This window comes from Bufo gargarizans, chromosome 6, assembly GCF_014858855.1.
Source record: "Bufo gargarizans isolate SCDJY-AF-19 chromosome 6, ASM1485885v1, whole genome shotgun sequence".
NCBI classification, from domain to species: Eukaryota; Metazoa; Chordata; class Amphibia; order Anura; family Bufonidae; genus Bufo; species Bufo gargarizans.
In genome coordinates, this window is record NC_058085.1 from 46,810,612 (window position 1) to 46,826,372 (window position 15,761).

The window sequence follows — 15,761 nt, forward strand, 5'->3', positions numbered from 1 at the left end:
TTCACCAGTGGAGCTGCTCTCACCTGATGTCCAAAGGAGAAGCTCTCATCTGGTGTCCAAAGAAGATGCTTTCACCTGGTCTCCAAAAGAGATACTTTACCACGCGTCCAAAGAAGCAGCTTTCACCAGTTGTCCAAAGGAGCTGTTCTCACCTGGTGTCTGCAACTGGCGGCTCCCACCAGGGCCCTCTCTATAATGCGTCCTAGGTGTCCCAGGAATGCCAAGTGGTATAGTGCGGCCTAAAATGTCACATGTGGTGTCACAGTGCTCTTACCTGGATACCGCTGGACCCCAGGCTTTGGCTCTGAAGCAATAAATAGGGGGAATAATTGAGGGATAAAATAATAACTTGAGTCCAGACCTTGAGATGAAGTTCAATGGCAGCTTTACTTGAATAAACGTTTCTCCAAACAGTTCTAAACTTTGTCTTGTACTTATACAGCTGTACTGACAGGCTGGCTGTATAACTCAGTTCCTTCTGTATTCTGCACTTCTTCTCTGTAGTCTGACTCTAGGTTATGCCAGGGAACTTTCCTTCTGGCTCCTGAGGCTTCAAGCTTTCGCCTCCATGGCCAACAGAGCTTAAGGTGCTCTGGCTGGCATGGGTATGTCCAGCAGAGACGTGCCCCTGCACATCCTTCAACTTTCTAGGGGAGACCTAAACTGGAACTAACTGGTCCCCACCTTTCCTGCAGGAAGTAGTGCTAGCTCACTTCTCTCCAGAGGGGGGGGAGGGGGGTGGTTAGAATGCAATGGAGAGTCCCATTCTACCTAAGTACAGCTCTGCCGTTTTTGCTGCCACCTGCTGGTGAACCAGGCATATTACATGAACATAACAGTTGCATACAGATTAGGAATGCACAGTGTATAGGAACTGGAAATAAATACATAAGATGACAGGAGGTTAGACCATTAGAGATAGTAGCAAGGTACAGGAGTGGTAACACCACTCTGGGGTGTTACAGTGTCCAAAGGAGCAGCTCTCACCTAATATCTAAAGCATCAGCTCTCACTTGGTATCCAAAGGAGGTGCTCATCTTGATACAGGTAAGAGCAGCACACGTAGTATCACACCATAGCACAGAGAGACCCAACTTGCAGGTGTTTTGCCAGTGACATGCCTGTGCTCTATCTTCCAGTTAATTACATTAGCCACACATTCGGACTGTCTGCAGTATTGGTTTAAAGTTGCAATAGCCCAGGAAAACCCATTGTTTGTCTGATTTGCACTATCCCTTTTTGTTAGAAGGATTAGCTGACAATAAGCTGACCACTATCTCCTATTAAATCAGAATTTTCTAATACATTATTTCAAACTCTTTATTCCATAGGCTAAGAGTGTGATTACACCATCCACCTCAGTATATCTCCACACTTTGCATCATGTCTCAAACACTATTGGCGCGCACACAGGATATTGACCTTGAGGACCTGATGTATGGCTTCTGTTTCCAGATCTTGGATTCTTCCACAATTTCCCATCTGATATGGATTTGATCCTTCCAGTAAGTGACTTCTCACCCAATTTACTTTGCATTAGGGGGGATCAAAGTTACTTTTATGTAAAAACAGCTCATGGGTCACCTTAATAAAATCTTAAGCCTATGGGAAGTTAATGACATAATGTCATCAGAATGCAGATCCATTGGTTGCAGTAGTTTTTCTTGCTTAGAAACCTAATTAGTCAAAGAGCCTTATGATTACAATTCTTACTTCCAATGGTTTTAGGTGATTTACTCTTAACCCTTTTAGTGTGCATGGTTGTTTACTTTGCAGGAGCTAAAGTGGTCAGCTGTTTTAGAAATTAACTTATTAGAAAATGTTGAGGGGGTTGACATCAGAGAGGGGTTACAAAGAGTGTCCCCTGCTCTGGAGGACTGGAACATATGTGCTTTACATGGACAGTCAATTGATTTCAATGCAAACTGTGTAATGTTTCATTTCACCAGTGGTGGTGCTGCAGGGTAGTAGGAAACTTGCTGACAAGTTCCCCACAGATTGTAGAGTGTCTCTAAAGTAAGGAAACACCTATGTAAAATTAAAACAGTTTGGCACACTGTGATCCAATGTTAGAAATAAGCTGTGGGCGAAGGGGAAACTTGTTAGACGATGTTACCAACGTGGTGGCCAACTTGAATGCCTCCATTTTGGATTTAAATTATGTTTTTCAAATAGGAAGATAGGCATGTGGCACATCAGACTGGTAGAGAATCTCACCTGAAAAACAATGGTGTGCTTTGTGTAAATTTAACATTATTATATACAGGCGATGTAAAGGACGGCATTATCCCAAGCAGAACCTGTTGAGATTGTCTGGGGATTTCTTAGTTTGGTAACTGCACTGTGTGGTTCACTGCTAAAGGGTTAATATTATGGTTCATTACTAAAGCTGTTAAAATGTTTACAGTGATGCTATGATCTTTGCACTATGTAATACAAAAAGGCTATGTATGGGTAGGAAACAGTTAGCTGGCAGTTCTTGAAGTTAGTTGCTGGGTCGTAGGCTGGTTCCATTTTCCCTGGTTAGTTGGTCTTCTGGTGGACAAGAAAGAGAGAGGTCGCGTATAGTGTGTGAATTCTACTAAGTGTGAACTTTACTAAGAAACAACTTCTGAGGGAAAGAAGCATTGGATATTTGCAGAAGGCTGAGGATCATAAGGTACAGTGCTTGGACAGAGACATTAAAGGTAAAACAAGCTTAGGGCTGTAGACTTTACTACACATGGTAAGGGTTAATTGATTCAGGTGGCCACCATACTATTGAGACAGACTGACCATCCGACTGCATTCTCGGACTGCACCCCACTCTTGGGAATTGCAGAGAAATATTGACAGTTTTTACACCTTTGGTCAATCATCTCCAGAGAAGAGACTGTTATTTATACCTTCTCTGGAGATAATCAAGCCAGCCTGGCCATTACTTCTCACCATCCACTAGGCCCTGCACCTGTCTTGCACCCTGCTACCCATTTACCATCAAAGGCACCCCATCCACAAAGCAGGAGATCCCAGAGTCCAGGGTGTGCCTTTGCACTCCTCCATTCTCTGCACGCACAGCCCAAGGAGCGCTGGAGCACGGATTAGCCACCATGAGGACCACAACCACCATCACTGCCGCAGTCACCACTCCTGTCCACTTTCTCCTCCACCAGTGCTTCTCTCCGGTGAGCCAGCACGCTCAATGTGGATAATGGATGGCCTGTTTGGGTGGCATTGGTTGAATTTTCTTTAATAACATGTGTGTTTTATTCACTGGAAATTAGGATGGTAATTGCTGCTCAGTTGGCTTGCATAAAGGGGCCTTGTATGGAGACTTATTAGCATTGCTCCATGGAAAAATAATACGTAAAGTGATATCTCCCAAGGAAAGAGAACCTACTCACTAGCGCCACCCTTTGGAAGTGGTTCCCTAGTCCTTGCTCCCTTAAAAACAAAAGTAACATGCATGTTCAAATCCGACAGCCTAATTCTAATTTCATCCAATGTCTTGGTGAAAGTAGATACAGCAGATGTCTGGAAAACCCCATACAGTGTATGTATTAGATGGTCTGCCAGTGCCACCAAAATCTGTAAGTTATGCTGACAAGGAATTCTCTGGGATTTTGATATTGATGGGCTATCCTCAGTCTGAGTCCTGGCACCCCTGCCGATCAACTGTTTGAAGAGGCCACAGCATTCCAGTGACCACCGCGGTCTTTATGCAGCTTACCAAGAACAGCGCCGTCCAGTGTATAGTGGCTATGCTTGGTATTGTGGCTCAGGCCTATTTACTTGAATGGGACTGAGTTGCACCTAGGTCATGTGACCAATGAATGTGTCGTCACTGACCTAGGAAGAGGCTGCAGGAACCACCGGAACGCTGTAGCCTCTTTAAAACAGCTGAGTGCCAGGAGTTGGATCCCGACCGATTACATACTGATGACCTATCCTGAGCACGCACATCCTGCTGCATCGTCTATAACAGGGATCAGCAACCTTCGGCACTCCAGCTGCTCTGAAACTACAACTCTCAGCATGCACACATACTTGGCTGTTCGTGTGACTCCCTCAGAAGTGAAAGGAGGATTCTGGGAGTTGTAGTTTCAGAACAGCTGGAGTGCTGGAGGTTGCTGATCCCTAGTCTATACTCTCTTCATTAATGATGAACCCCCAATATAGCACCATGAAATAAGATAATAAAGCCTAATAAAAACTATATTTTTAGTTCACATCCTAAAATTATATTTTTTTTGTAGAAGCCTCACCTGGGAGGAGAGCACACAGTAGCTCTGTGTGTAATGGGGGAAATGTGATACACCTAGCTGATGACTTGCATGAAGGGCCTGGTACCAGTGACATAAGCTCCCGGTAGAGCCTAAAAATAGACAATATCCATCAAGGTAATTTCATTATGACTTGGGCCTGGAATATTTTTACGTTAAATATTTGTTTATTTGCTCAGTAGGAAGCGTCTTACTCACTCTTTTTCCACCCGATCTGGGTTTGCCGTTCCTGAAGAAAAAGAAAATTAATAAAATTGTCAGAGCTTTTCGTCATTCGACAGCCAAACCTCAGAATGGAAAACCTAAAAGCAGGGAAAGTCACCTATCACATTAACCGCCTTAATTATTTACCAAAGGGGAGGCAACTGAATAATTAAGTAGCGAGGGAATGATTAGGATTTCCTTAGGATTGTATCACTTGGAAAGGGGAATCGGGTGGGGGATTCGAAAAACCGTGTTAGTTTTTCCCTGTATGGAAAGAAAAACTCAAATCGTACAAAGAGACAGACCAATGTAAAAATAAAAAGGTAAAAAAATATTCCTAGAGCCAGCTTATATTTCATGTGGTGCTGGAAGTTCTACACTGCTTTCTAACACAGCATTACAAAGCCGTATAGTCAGTACATTTGTGATCCTGAGAAGTTCTACATCATAGCACGGGTATTTTTGTGTTCATTTTTTATATAGGATTTTAAAAGGGTTTTCTGGGACTTGTATATCACATTAACCGCCTGTTCTCAGGATAGGTTATCAATATCAGATCGGTAGGGGGTCTAACACCCCTACTGATCAGCTGTTTCGGGCAGCCGACAGCACCAGAAACTGTATAGTGAGTGGAAAGCTTTATCCACTGTGTAGTTTCTGGCAGTTCCCTGGCATGGCCACAACACAGTGGATGGAGTCTTTCGGTCCTGGCTCCATCCCTTCTAGAGTTTCCAGCAGCTGCACAAAGCAGGTATCGGATTCCTTCCCACCCATCGGATATTAGTGACTTATCCTGAGGATAGGTCATCAATATCTAAGTTCTGGAAAGAAAAATCATATATAATCACATACATGTACGTCATAGTGCATTAGGAGTTGTATGGAGCGGACAGCTGCGCACCCAGCCGAATTGACCAGGATCGGCGATGACGCCGAACTTGATAATTTAACCCCTCAGATGCTGCATTCAATAGCAATCAAGGCATCTGTGGGGTTAGGCAAAGGGACGGGGCTTCTCTGCCTTCCGATGGGAGCCCCTGCAGTGAAATTGCGGAGTTCCGATCGGTTACCATGACAGCCCTGTGCCTTCTGAAGGTTCTCAGGGCTGTCATGGTTAACTACCTGTGATGTTGTGCATGACACATGGCTCAGCAGGCAGAGTGTCAGAATACTATAGGCCACAGTACTATATTATGGTCTATGGGACAAGCAATCAGAAAATTGTAGGTTCTAGCCCACTAAGGATAGTGTGATCACGTGGTGAAGGCTTCACACTCAAGGAAGGTCCTTTGGCGGGTTTTTGTCCTCTCCGCAATCAAGTGGATGAGGTGAGTTTAATTTTCAGCCGCCATTTTAGGAAAAATTGATTCGTTACCATGACACGCAAGGAAATTTGGATTCGTGGCGAATCAAATAATTCCTAAACTTTGGATCGAATTACACTAGTCAAAAGTAGTGATGAGCGGGAGGTGCCATATTCGATTTCGACGAAATTCGCGAATATATTTGCTAGAATATTCGTTTCATATTCGTCGAAATCGAATATTCGTCATTTTTCTAGTTATCGCGATTATTATGCGATTTAAATAATTGCGTATTGCGATTGTAACTTAAGGCTACTTTCCTATTGGTTTGATATCTAGAATTAGCAAAGATGACGAATAAGACAAATGTATTCGTCATATTCCTCAAAACGAAGAAAACAAAGTATTCTCCATCTTCGTTTTAGCTCCATATTCGTCAACTTCGCTAATTCTAGCAATCATATAGGAAAGTTGACTATAGAGACAGCTAAGTTTAATTCGCTATGCGATTATATTACTTTGCTTTTTTTAATAAATAGAATAATTATAATAATTATCAAGTATTATAATTATTCTATTTATTTAAAAAAAAAAAGCAAAGTAATATAATCGCATAGCGAATTAAACTTAGCTGTCTCTATAGTCAACTTTCCTATATGATTGCTAGAATTAGCGAAGTTCACGAATAGGTAGCTAAAACGAAGATGGAGAATGCTTCGTTATTTTCGTTTTGAGGAATATGACGAATACATTCGTCATATTCGCTAATTGTACCAAGCCAACCATAGTAAACCAGGTCCAAGTTGAAATCGCAATTCGATTATTATAACTTGAATTAATCGAATTGTGATTTCAACGTAATTCTCAAATCCGACAGTACATTCTAGTATATGGAGACGTTCTCATGGTGATGGGGACGCTCCATGAGCACGGAAGTCGGCAGAAGCAGCAACGGGTACTGACTGGAGCAGCCAGGAAACCAGGAATCCTAAGGACAGGTAATAACTACTTTAGGGAAGTGGGAAAGAAAAAATATAACAATAAAAAATAAAAAAAAGAATATTCTAAATATCGAATTTATAGCACTATATTTGAAATATTCGCGAATTAGCGAAGTGCCGATATTCTCTAAAAAAATTCGATATTTGAATATTCGCGCTCAACACTAGTCTAAAGGAGTACATACCTAACATATTCAGACAATGTGCCATATTTAGGTTATGAATCACTGTCTTTCAAAGAATGCTAAAATAAATCTGGAACATCTTCTCCACTTGTGTCCTATAAACGTCTAGATATGAATGACACAGAACTGTGCATAAATATACAGAGCCATTGGTTTATTTACCAGAACCATAGATCACGCGGGGAAATCTCACATGTTCTGTGCTCTGTATTATAGAAATCCTTAAGAGAAGATCCATGTAACAATAAGCAAGGGAGAACTTTCTGTATTGTGTAGATAGCTGACATGGTGTGGGTTCTTGGACTGAATCCAGCACCATAGTAAACCAGGTTGTTGCATTGATTTTCATTCTTTTATATCTAAAATGATGACCCTCCACATAATACTAGCCATAAGTATGGGCTCCTCTGAGTCTAAAGGCTAATGCATGCTGCCATATTATGGATCCATGTTGTACTGTCTGCAATATGGTGTCATTGCCTACTTTGAGCCCATACTGTACCTCCTTTTGCCTCCAATATAGAGGCACACACATAGCTTGTTCCCATAAATGCGAGTATAGTCCATTAAAAACATGGCTACTAGGGAAGAACCTTACAGAGGCACCATACAGTCACACAGGTGAGAAGCCTTAGGGCTAGTTTATATACCAACAACAAATCTACTATTTTTCCAAAATGTCTGCCAAGGGAGAGGCAGAGCTAGTTAGAGTCAGTTGTAGAGAACAAAGTGAGAAGTGAGGGCGCATGCAATCAAGTTCCTCCAGGCCACCAGGACCACAGAAGCAGCTCATCTGGGAGGAACACTCCCCCAGAGAGCCTACAGGTTACAGCTACATCTGTAAACTATGGCGTATTTGTGTCAGCAGAGTGATCAAGCTATCAAGACTGCGCTGCAAGGTGATGGGGAAACATGTTAAGACACCACCACCGCAGTTCAGGACAGGCATAGCTAGAAGACTGCATCATGCAAGTGAACACCTACAGCCACGGGTGTCAGTGTACAGCCATAGGGAATCAGGAGAGAGACATTGTCAGCTAGCAAAGTTCTGAGTGTCATCTTGCCAGCCACCACCAGCTCCCATTATCTGACAGGAGAGAGTTGCACTTTGTACGAACTGCTGCTAGATGTGCAGCTATGTGTTTATTGCACACAAAAAAGAAAGACATTTTTTGTTTTACAATCTCTTCTTGTGTGCTTTACATTACTTATTCACTGCACTGAACCCCAGGGAGAGATGGCCTGAGTACACCATGATACAACACTACACAGCACTTCATCAGGGCCACTACCACTCCCATCCTCTCCACCAGTTCCTCAGGTGCTCGCTGCAGTCTCACCTCCGCTATGGTTTCAGACCTGTCCTCCATTCTCCACCGGACTGGAAGTGTAGCATACTGTCTACAAGTATGTCACCACTGTTGGTCAGTCAGTGGCCTCAGCGATGATGTTTGCAGGCACATAACCAATGTCACTGCTGAGGGTATTGATTGGCTAGCAGCAGCCATATGTATATAGATGGCAAGTGACACTTCTAATCCAACAGGGACTCAAAGTGGAGGAGAGAATGGAGCTTGAAAAAGAGTTACCAGTCTAGGAGAACCCCTTTAATGTTTTATGTTGGTCGGTGTTGGTTTCACCATGGGTTATCAGCATGGAGGGATGGGTTTGGTGAGTGTCAATTATAGGTTTCACCGGTTATTGCAAATATAGGCTGATCAGAAAATCAAGATTCAAGTGGACAAAGGAGAAACTGCAGATACATGCTGACATATGAAAGCATGACAGGATATGATCTCAGAGCACCTCCTGCTTCTTCTTCTTGATTGACAGGGTTAGGTTCTTGCATTATCATCTTGCCAGTCCCTGTCAGTCAAGGAATGGGAGGGGGTGGCAGAGGGAGCAGGAGTAGAAAAGGTGCACAGAATGTCCACCCATGTTGCACTTATCTGCTAATTTGCATATGGATTAAAATTTCTCCATAATGAAGTACCAGATAACTAAGGAAAAGGTATAATTACATTCAGCTAAGCTGGACCTGCAAGGTGTTGTGTCTGGTTTATCAGTGAATTTTCTGGTGATATATTCCCTTTAAAGGGCTTGTTTCATTTTCAACTAAACAGCCGTCTCCTTTTGCCCCTATTGGTGCACATGGATATTATTTGGGCTGCTGGAGGCTTCCCTACATTAACCACAAAAAAAGAGCAGATGATTTGGGATGTGAACTATATAATACATTATTTGCCCTGAGGTGGAAACAGCCACCACCCCCAGAAGAAATAAAAGCCACTAGATGCTACAATGTGGAAACTTTATGAAAACAGTGAATTCAACCTTTGCAGTGTACAGAAGGGGAACCCGTGCCAGCAAGATGTGATAAGCATGTTTCCCTTTTCACTGGAGCCTTCCTTTAATGCTAATGGGCTGTACTTGCCAATAAGAGCACGCATCGAATTACCTTCCTCTTGAATTTCGACAGCATACTGTATGTACAGTTCTTGGAACTGATGTTCATTTCCCAGTTAACATCATTCTATGCATTTTTAATTAGAATAATATTTGTTTTTTGAGGTAAGCAAATTATTAGGCATCTGTTCCTTGATATGTATATCCTGAAAACACAGAATGCCAAAGAATGACAAAGAGGAAACAAGGCTGTGGAAGGCACAAATGTGGTTTTCCATTTTCAAGCATGGATTTCTCAGTAATGAGGGATATTTTAAAGTAAGTTTTATTAAAGGGGTGGTCAAAGATCTAGCAGAATGGGACAAGAGGCTCCAAATAACCTAATAACTTAGAACTGTGCTTCTAAGCATCCCCATACCAACCGTAGTAAGCTCCTTAGCTCCCCCATAACAACCACAGTAAGCTCCTTAGCTCCTCCATATCAACTGCAGTAAGCTCCTTAGCTTCTCCATATCAACTGCAATAAGCTCCTTAGCTCCCACTAGTGGTGGCTTCAGGTAGGCAGAACGTTGTCCATCAAAGTATACTATATATGGAGTTTGGAGCGATGTAAAAATGTGGTTTGATGGCTATAAAAATTCAGTGGCCTGCCATAAGTATGGGAGCTTTATAAGTCCATATGCAGTATGCTCCTTCTGGTAGTGTTGGCTGAAAATCATATTTAAAGGGGTTATCCAGGAAAATATATTTATGACATCCTCAGGATAGGTCATCAGTATCAGGTCTGGGGGGGGTGCAACACCCGGAACCTTCGATGAACTTTGAAGGCTCTTCCTAGACCAGTGACATCAGTGTACATCGGTTACATGGTCTAGTTGCAGCTCAGCCTCATTCAAATCAAGATCTTATTAGTATTACCTCTCAGATGCTGCAATCAATGGCGACCACAGCATCTAAACTTTTAGACAGAGGGAGGGGCAAACATGGAGTGAAGGCCTCCAGACTATACTCTGCCTCTATGGATTGCTGGTAAAATTGCAGTACTGCTGTTTATTGTGATCGCAAGTTCAAGTCTTCTAAGAGGATTTAAAATAGAAAAAAAAAAATAGAAAAAAGTTGAAATAATTTGAAAAAAGTTGAAATAATTTGAAAAAAATAAATGAATAAAAAATAACTCTTACAAAGTCAACCGCATCTTTGTCCATTTATCATAAAAAATGTTTAAAAAAATAAACATAATTGGTGTTTCTGCATCCAAAACATTCAAATATCATGTCATTTATCTCATGATAAATTCTGTAGAAAAAAAATCCTAGTGCTAGAATTACAAAATTAAAAAAAACATAGCAAATTAATTTTAACTTTTTTTTTTTACATTTTTAAAAAGTTGTAAAACAGACAAAAACTACAGACACTTATGATCACCATACTGACCCAAAGAATATGGACATCTTGTCATTTTTGTTGAACGCCGTCAAAGAAAAACCCTAAAAACAAGTGAGCAATCTGCCTCACTGTTCTGAACAGAAGGAAGGTTGTGTCCTCAGAAAAGGTAAATTAAGAGCCCTACAATTTTTATTTTGACCACATTCGCCATGATGACTTGCATCTAGAGTTGAGCGAACACCTGGATGTTCGGGTTCGAGAAGTTCGGCCGAACATCCCGGAAATGTTCGGGTTCGGGATCCGAACCCGATCCGAACTTCGTCCCGAACCCGAACCCCATTGAAGTCAATGGGGACCCGAACTTTTCGGCACTAAAACGGCTGTAAAACAGCCCAGGAAAGGGCTAGAGGGCTGCAAAAGGCAGCAACATGTAGGTAAATCCCCTGCAAACAAATGTGGATAGGGAAATTAATTAAAATAAAAATTAAATAAATAAAAATTAACCAAAATCAATTGGAGAGAGGTTCCATAGCAGAGAATCTGGCTTCCCGTCACCCACCACTGGAACAGTCCATTCTCAGATATTTAGGCCCCGGCACCCAGGCAGAGGAGAGAGGTCCCGTAACAGACAATCTGGCTTCATGTCAGCAGAGAATCAGTCTTCATGTCATAGCAGAGAATCAGGCTTCACGTCACCCACCACTGTAAGAGTCCATTTTCATAAATTTAGGCCCAGCACCCAGGCAGAGGAGAGAGGTCCCGTAACAGACAATCTGGCTTCATGTCAGCAGAGAATCAGTCTTCATATCATAGCAGAGAATCTGGCTTCCCGTTACCCACCACTGGAACAGTCCATTCTCAGATATTTAGGCCCCGGCACCCAGGCAGAGGAGAGAGGTCCCGTAACAGACAATCTGGCTTCATGTCAGCAGAGAATCAGTCTTCATATCATAGCAGAGAATCAGGCTTCACGTCAGCCACCATTGCAACAGTCCATTGTCATAAATTCAGGCCCAGCACCCAGGCAGAGGAGAGAGGTCCCGTAACAGACAATCTGGCTTCATGTCAGCAGAGAATCAGTCTGCATGTCATAGCAGAGAATGAGGCTTCACGTCACCCACCACTGCAACAGTCCATTTTCATAAATTTAGGCCCAGCACCCAGGCAGAGGAGAGAGGTCCCGTAACAGAGGATCTGGCTTCATGTCACCAGAGAATCAGTCTGCATGTCATAGCAGAGAATCAGGCTTCACGTCACCCACCACTGCAACAGTCCATTTTCATAAATTTAGGCCCAGCACCCAGGCAGAGGAGAGAGGTCCCGTAACAGAGGATCTGGCTTCATGTCACCAGAGAATCAGTCTGCATGTCATAGCAGAGAATCAGGCTTCACGTCAGCCACCACTGCAACAATCCATTGGCATATATTTAGGCCTAGCACACAGGCAGAGGAGAGAGGTCCCGTAACAGACAATCTGGCTTCATGTCAGCAGAGAATCAGTCTGCATGTCATAGCAGAGAATGAGGCTTCACGTCACCCACCACTGCAACAGTCCATTTTCATAAATTTAGGCCCAGCACCCAGGCAGAGGAGAGAGGTCCCGTAACAGAGGATCTGGCTTCATGTCAGCAGAGAATCAGTCTGCATGTCATAGCAGAGAATCAGGCTTCACGTCAGCCACCACTGCAACAGTCCATTGTCATAAATTTAGGCCCAGCACCCAGGCAGAGGAGAGAGGTCCCGTAACAGACAATCTGGCTTCATGTCAGCAGAGAATTAGTCTGCATGTCATAGCAGAGAATCAGGCTTCACGTCAGCCACCACTGCAACAATCCATTGGCATATATTTAGGCCTAGCACACAGGCAGAGGAGAGAGGTCCCGTAACAGACAATCTGGCTTCATGTCAGCAGAGAATCAGTCTTCATATCATAGCAGAGAATCAGGCTTCACGTCAGCCACCAATGCAACAGTCCATTGTCAGATATTTAGGCCCAGCACCCAGGCAGAGGAGAGAGGTCCCGTAACAGACAATCTGGCTTCATGTCAGCAGAGAATCAGTCTGCATGTCATAGCAGAGAATGAGGCTTCACGTCACCCACCACTGCAACAGTCCATTTTCATAAATTTAGGCCCAGCACCCAGGCAGAGGAGAGAGGTCCCGCAACAGAGGATCTGGCTTCATGTCAGCAGAGAATCAGTCTGCATGTCATAGCAGAGAATCAGGCTTCACGTCAGCCACCACTGCAACAGTCCATTGTCATAAATTCAGGCCCAGCACCCAGGCAGAGGAGAGAGGTCCCGTAACAGACAATCTGGCTTCATGTCACCAGAGAATCAGTCTGCATGTCATAGCAGAGAATGAGGCTTCACGTCAGCCACCACTGCAACAATCCATTGGCATATATTTAGGCCTAGCACACAGGCAGAGGAGAGGTTCATTCAACTTTGGGTAGCCTTGCAATATAATGGTAAAATGAAAATAAAAATAGGATTGAATGAGGAAGTGCCCTGGAGTCCAATAATATATGGTTATGGGGAGGTAGTTAATGTCTAATCTGGACAAGGGACGGACAGGTCCTGTGGGATCCATGCCTGGTTCATTTTTATGAACGTCAGCTTGTCCACATTGGCTGTAGACAGGCGGCTGCGTTTGTCTGTAATGACGCCCCCTGCCGTGCTGAATACACGTTCAGACAAAACGCTGGCTGCCGGGCAGGCCAGCACCTCCAAGGCATAAAAGGCTAGCTCTGGCCACGTGGACAATTTAGAGACCCAGAAGTTGAATGGGGCCGAACCATCAGTCAGTACGTGGAGGGGTGTGCACACGTACTGTTCCACCATGTTAGTGAAATGTTGCCTCCTGCTAACACGTTGCGTATCAGGTGGTGGTGCAGTTAGCTGTGGCGTGTTGACAAAAGTTTTCCACATCTCTGCCATGCTAACCCTGCCCTCAGAGGAGCTGGCCGTGACACAGCTGCCTTGGCGACCTCTTGCTCCTCCTCTGCCTTGGCCTTGGGCTTCCACTTGTTCCCCTGTGACATTTGGGAATGCTCTCAGTAGCGCGTCTACCAACGTGCGCTTGTACTCGCGCATCTTCCTATCACGCTCCAGTGCAGGAAGTAAGGTGGGCACATTGTCTTTGTAGCGTGGATCCAGCAGGGTGGCAACCCAGTAGTCCGCACAGGTTAAAATGTGGGCAACTCTGCTGTCGTTGCGCAGGCACTGCAGCATGTAGTCGCTCATGTGTGCCAGGCTGCCCAGGGGTAAGGACAAGCTGTCCTCTGTGGGAGGCGTATCGTCATCGTCCTGCCTTTCCCCCCAGCCACGCACCAGTGATGGACCCGAGCTACGTTGGGTGCCACCCCGCTGTGACCATGCTTCATCCTCATCCTCCTCCACCTCCTCCTCATCCTCGTCCTCCTCGTCCTCCAGTAGTGGGCCCTGGCTGGCCACATTTGTACCTGGCCTCTGCTGTTGCCAAAAACCTCCCTCTGAGTCACTTCGAAGAGACTGGCCTGAAAGTGCTAAAAATGACCCCTCTTCCTCCTCCTCCTCCTCCTCCTCCTGGGCCACCTCCTCTTCCATCATCGCCCTAAGTGTTTTCTCAAGGAGACATAGAAGTGGTATTGTAACGCTGATAACGGTGTCATCGCCACTGGCCATGTTGGTGGAGTACTCGAAACAGCGCAACAGGGCACACAGGTCTCGCATGGAGGCCCAGTCATTGGTGGTGAAGTGGTGCTGTTCTGTAGTGCGACTGACCCGTGCGTGCTGCAGCTGAAACTCCACTATGGCCTGCTGCTGCTCGCACAGTCTGTCCAGCATGTGCAAGGTGGAGTTCCACCTGGTGGGCACGTCGCATATGAGGCGGTGAGCGGGAAGGCCGAAGTTACGCTGTAGCGCAGACAGGCGAGCAGCGGCAGGATGTGAACGCCGGAAGCGCGAACAGACGGCCCGCACTTTATGCAGCAGCTCTGACATGTCGGGGTAGTTGTGAATGAACTTCTGCACCACCAAATTCAGCACATGCGCCAAGCAAGGGATGTGCGTCAAATTGGCTAGTCCCAGAGCTGCAACGAGATTTCGCCCATTATCACACACCACCAGGCCGGGCTTGAGGCTCACCGGCAGCAACCACTCGTCGGTCTGTTGTTCAATACCCCGCCACAACTCCTGTGCGGTGTGGGGCCTGTCCCCCAAACATATGAGTTTCAGAATGGCCTGCTGACGTTTACCCCGGGCTGTGCTGAAGTTGGTGGTGAAGGTGTGTGGCTGACTGGATGAGCAGGTGGAAGAAGAGGAGGAGGAAGCCGAGAAGGAGGAGGTGGCAACAGGAGGCAAAGAATGTTGCCCTGCGATCCTTGGCGGCGGAAGGACGTGCGCCAAACAGCTCTCCGCCTGGGGCCCAGCTGCCACTACATTTACCCAGTGTGCAGTTAGGGAGATATAGCGTCCCTGGCCGTGCTTACTGGTCCACGTATCTGTGGTTAGGTGGACCTTGCTACAGATGGCGTTGCGCAGTGCACACTTGATTTTATCGGATACTTGGTTGTGCAGGGAAGGCACGGCTCTCTTGGAGAAGTAGTGCCGGCTGGGAACAACATACTGTGGGACAGCAAGCGACATGAGCTGTTTGAAGCTGTCTGTGTCCACCAGCCTAAATGACAGCATTTCATAGGCCAGTAGTTTAGAAATGCTGGCATTCAGGGCCAGGGATCGAGGGTGGCTAGGTGGGAATTTACGCTTTCTATCAAATGTTTGTGAGATGGAGAGCTGAACGCTGGCGTGTGACATGGTTGAGACGCTTGGTGACGGAGGTGGTGGTGGTGGTGTTGGTGGTACATCCCCTGTTTGCTGGGCGGCAGGTGCCAACGTTCCTCCAGAGGCGGAGGAAGAGGCCGAGGCGGCAGCAGCAGAATAGGCCGAGGCGGCAGCAGCAGAAGAGGTAGCAGGGGGAGCCTGAGTGACTTCCTTGGTTTTAAGGTGTTTACTCCACTGCAGTTCATGCTTT

At 45.1% G+C, this 15,761-nt stretch overlaps 1 long non-coding RNA gene across 1 annotated transcript in view; it reads right to left on the reverse strand.

The window, feature by feature from the left end:
• Positions 1–1,375: 1,375 nt before the first annotated feature.
• LOC122942465 overlaps positions 1,376–15,761 on the reverse strand; it is a 56,566-nt gene continuing 42,180 nt past the window's right edge. The window contains exons 2-4 of the long non-coding RNA XR_006390558.1: positions 4,461–4,491; positions 4,245–4,354; positions 1,376–2,535 (exon numbers count right to left, since the gene is read on the reverse strand). This is a non-coding gene — a long non-coding RNA (uncharacterized LOC122942465). The remainder of the gene's footprint in view (positions 2,536–4,244; positions 4,355–4,460; positions 4,492–15,761) is intronic.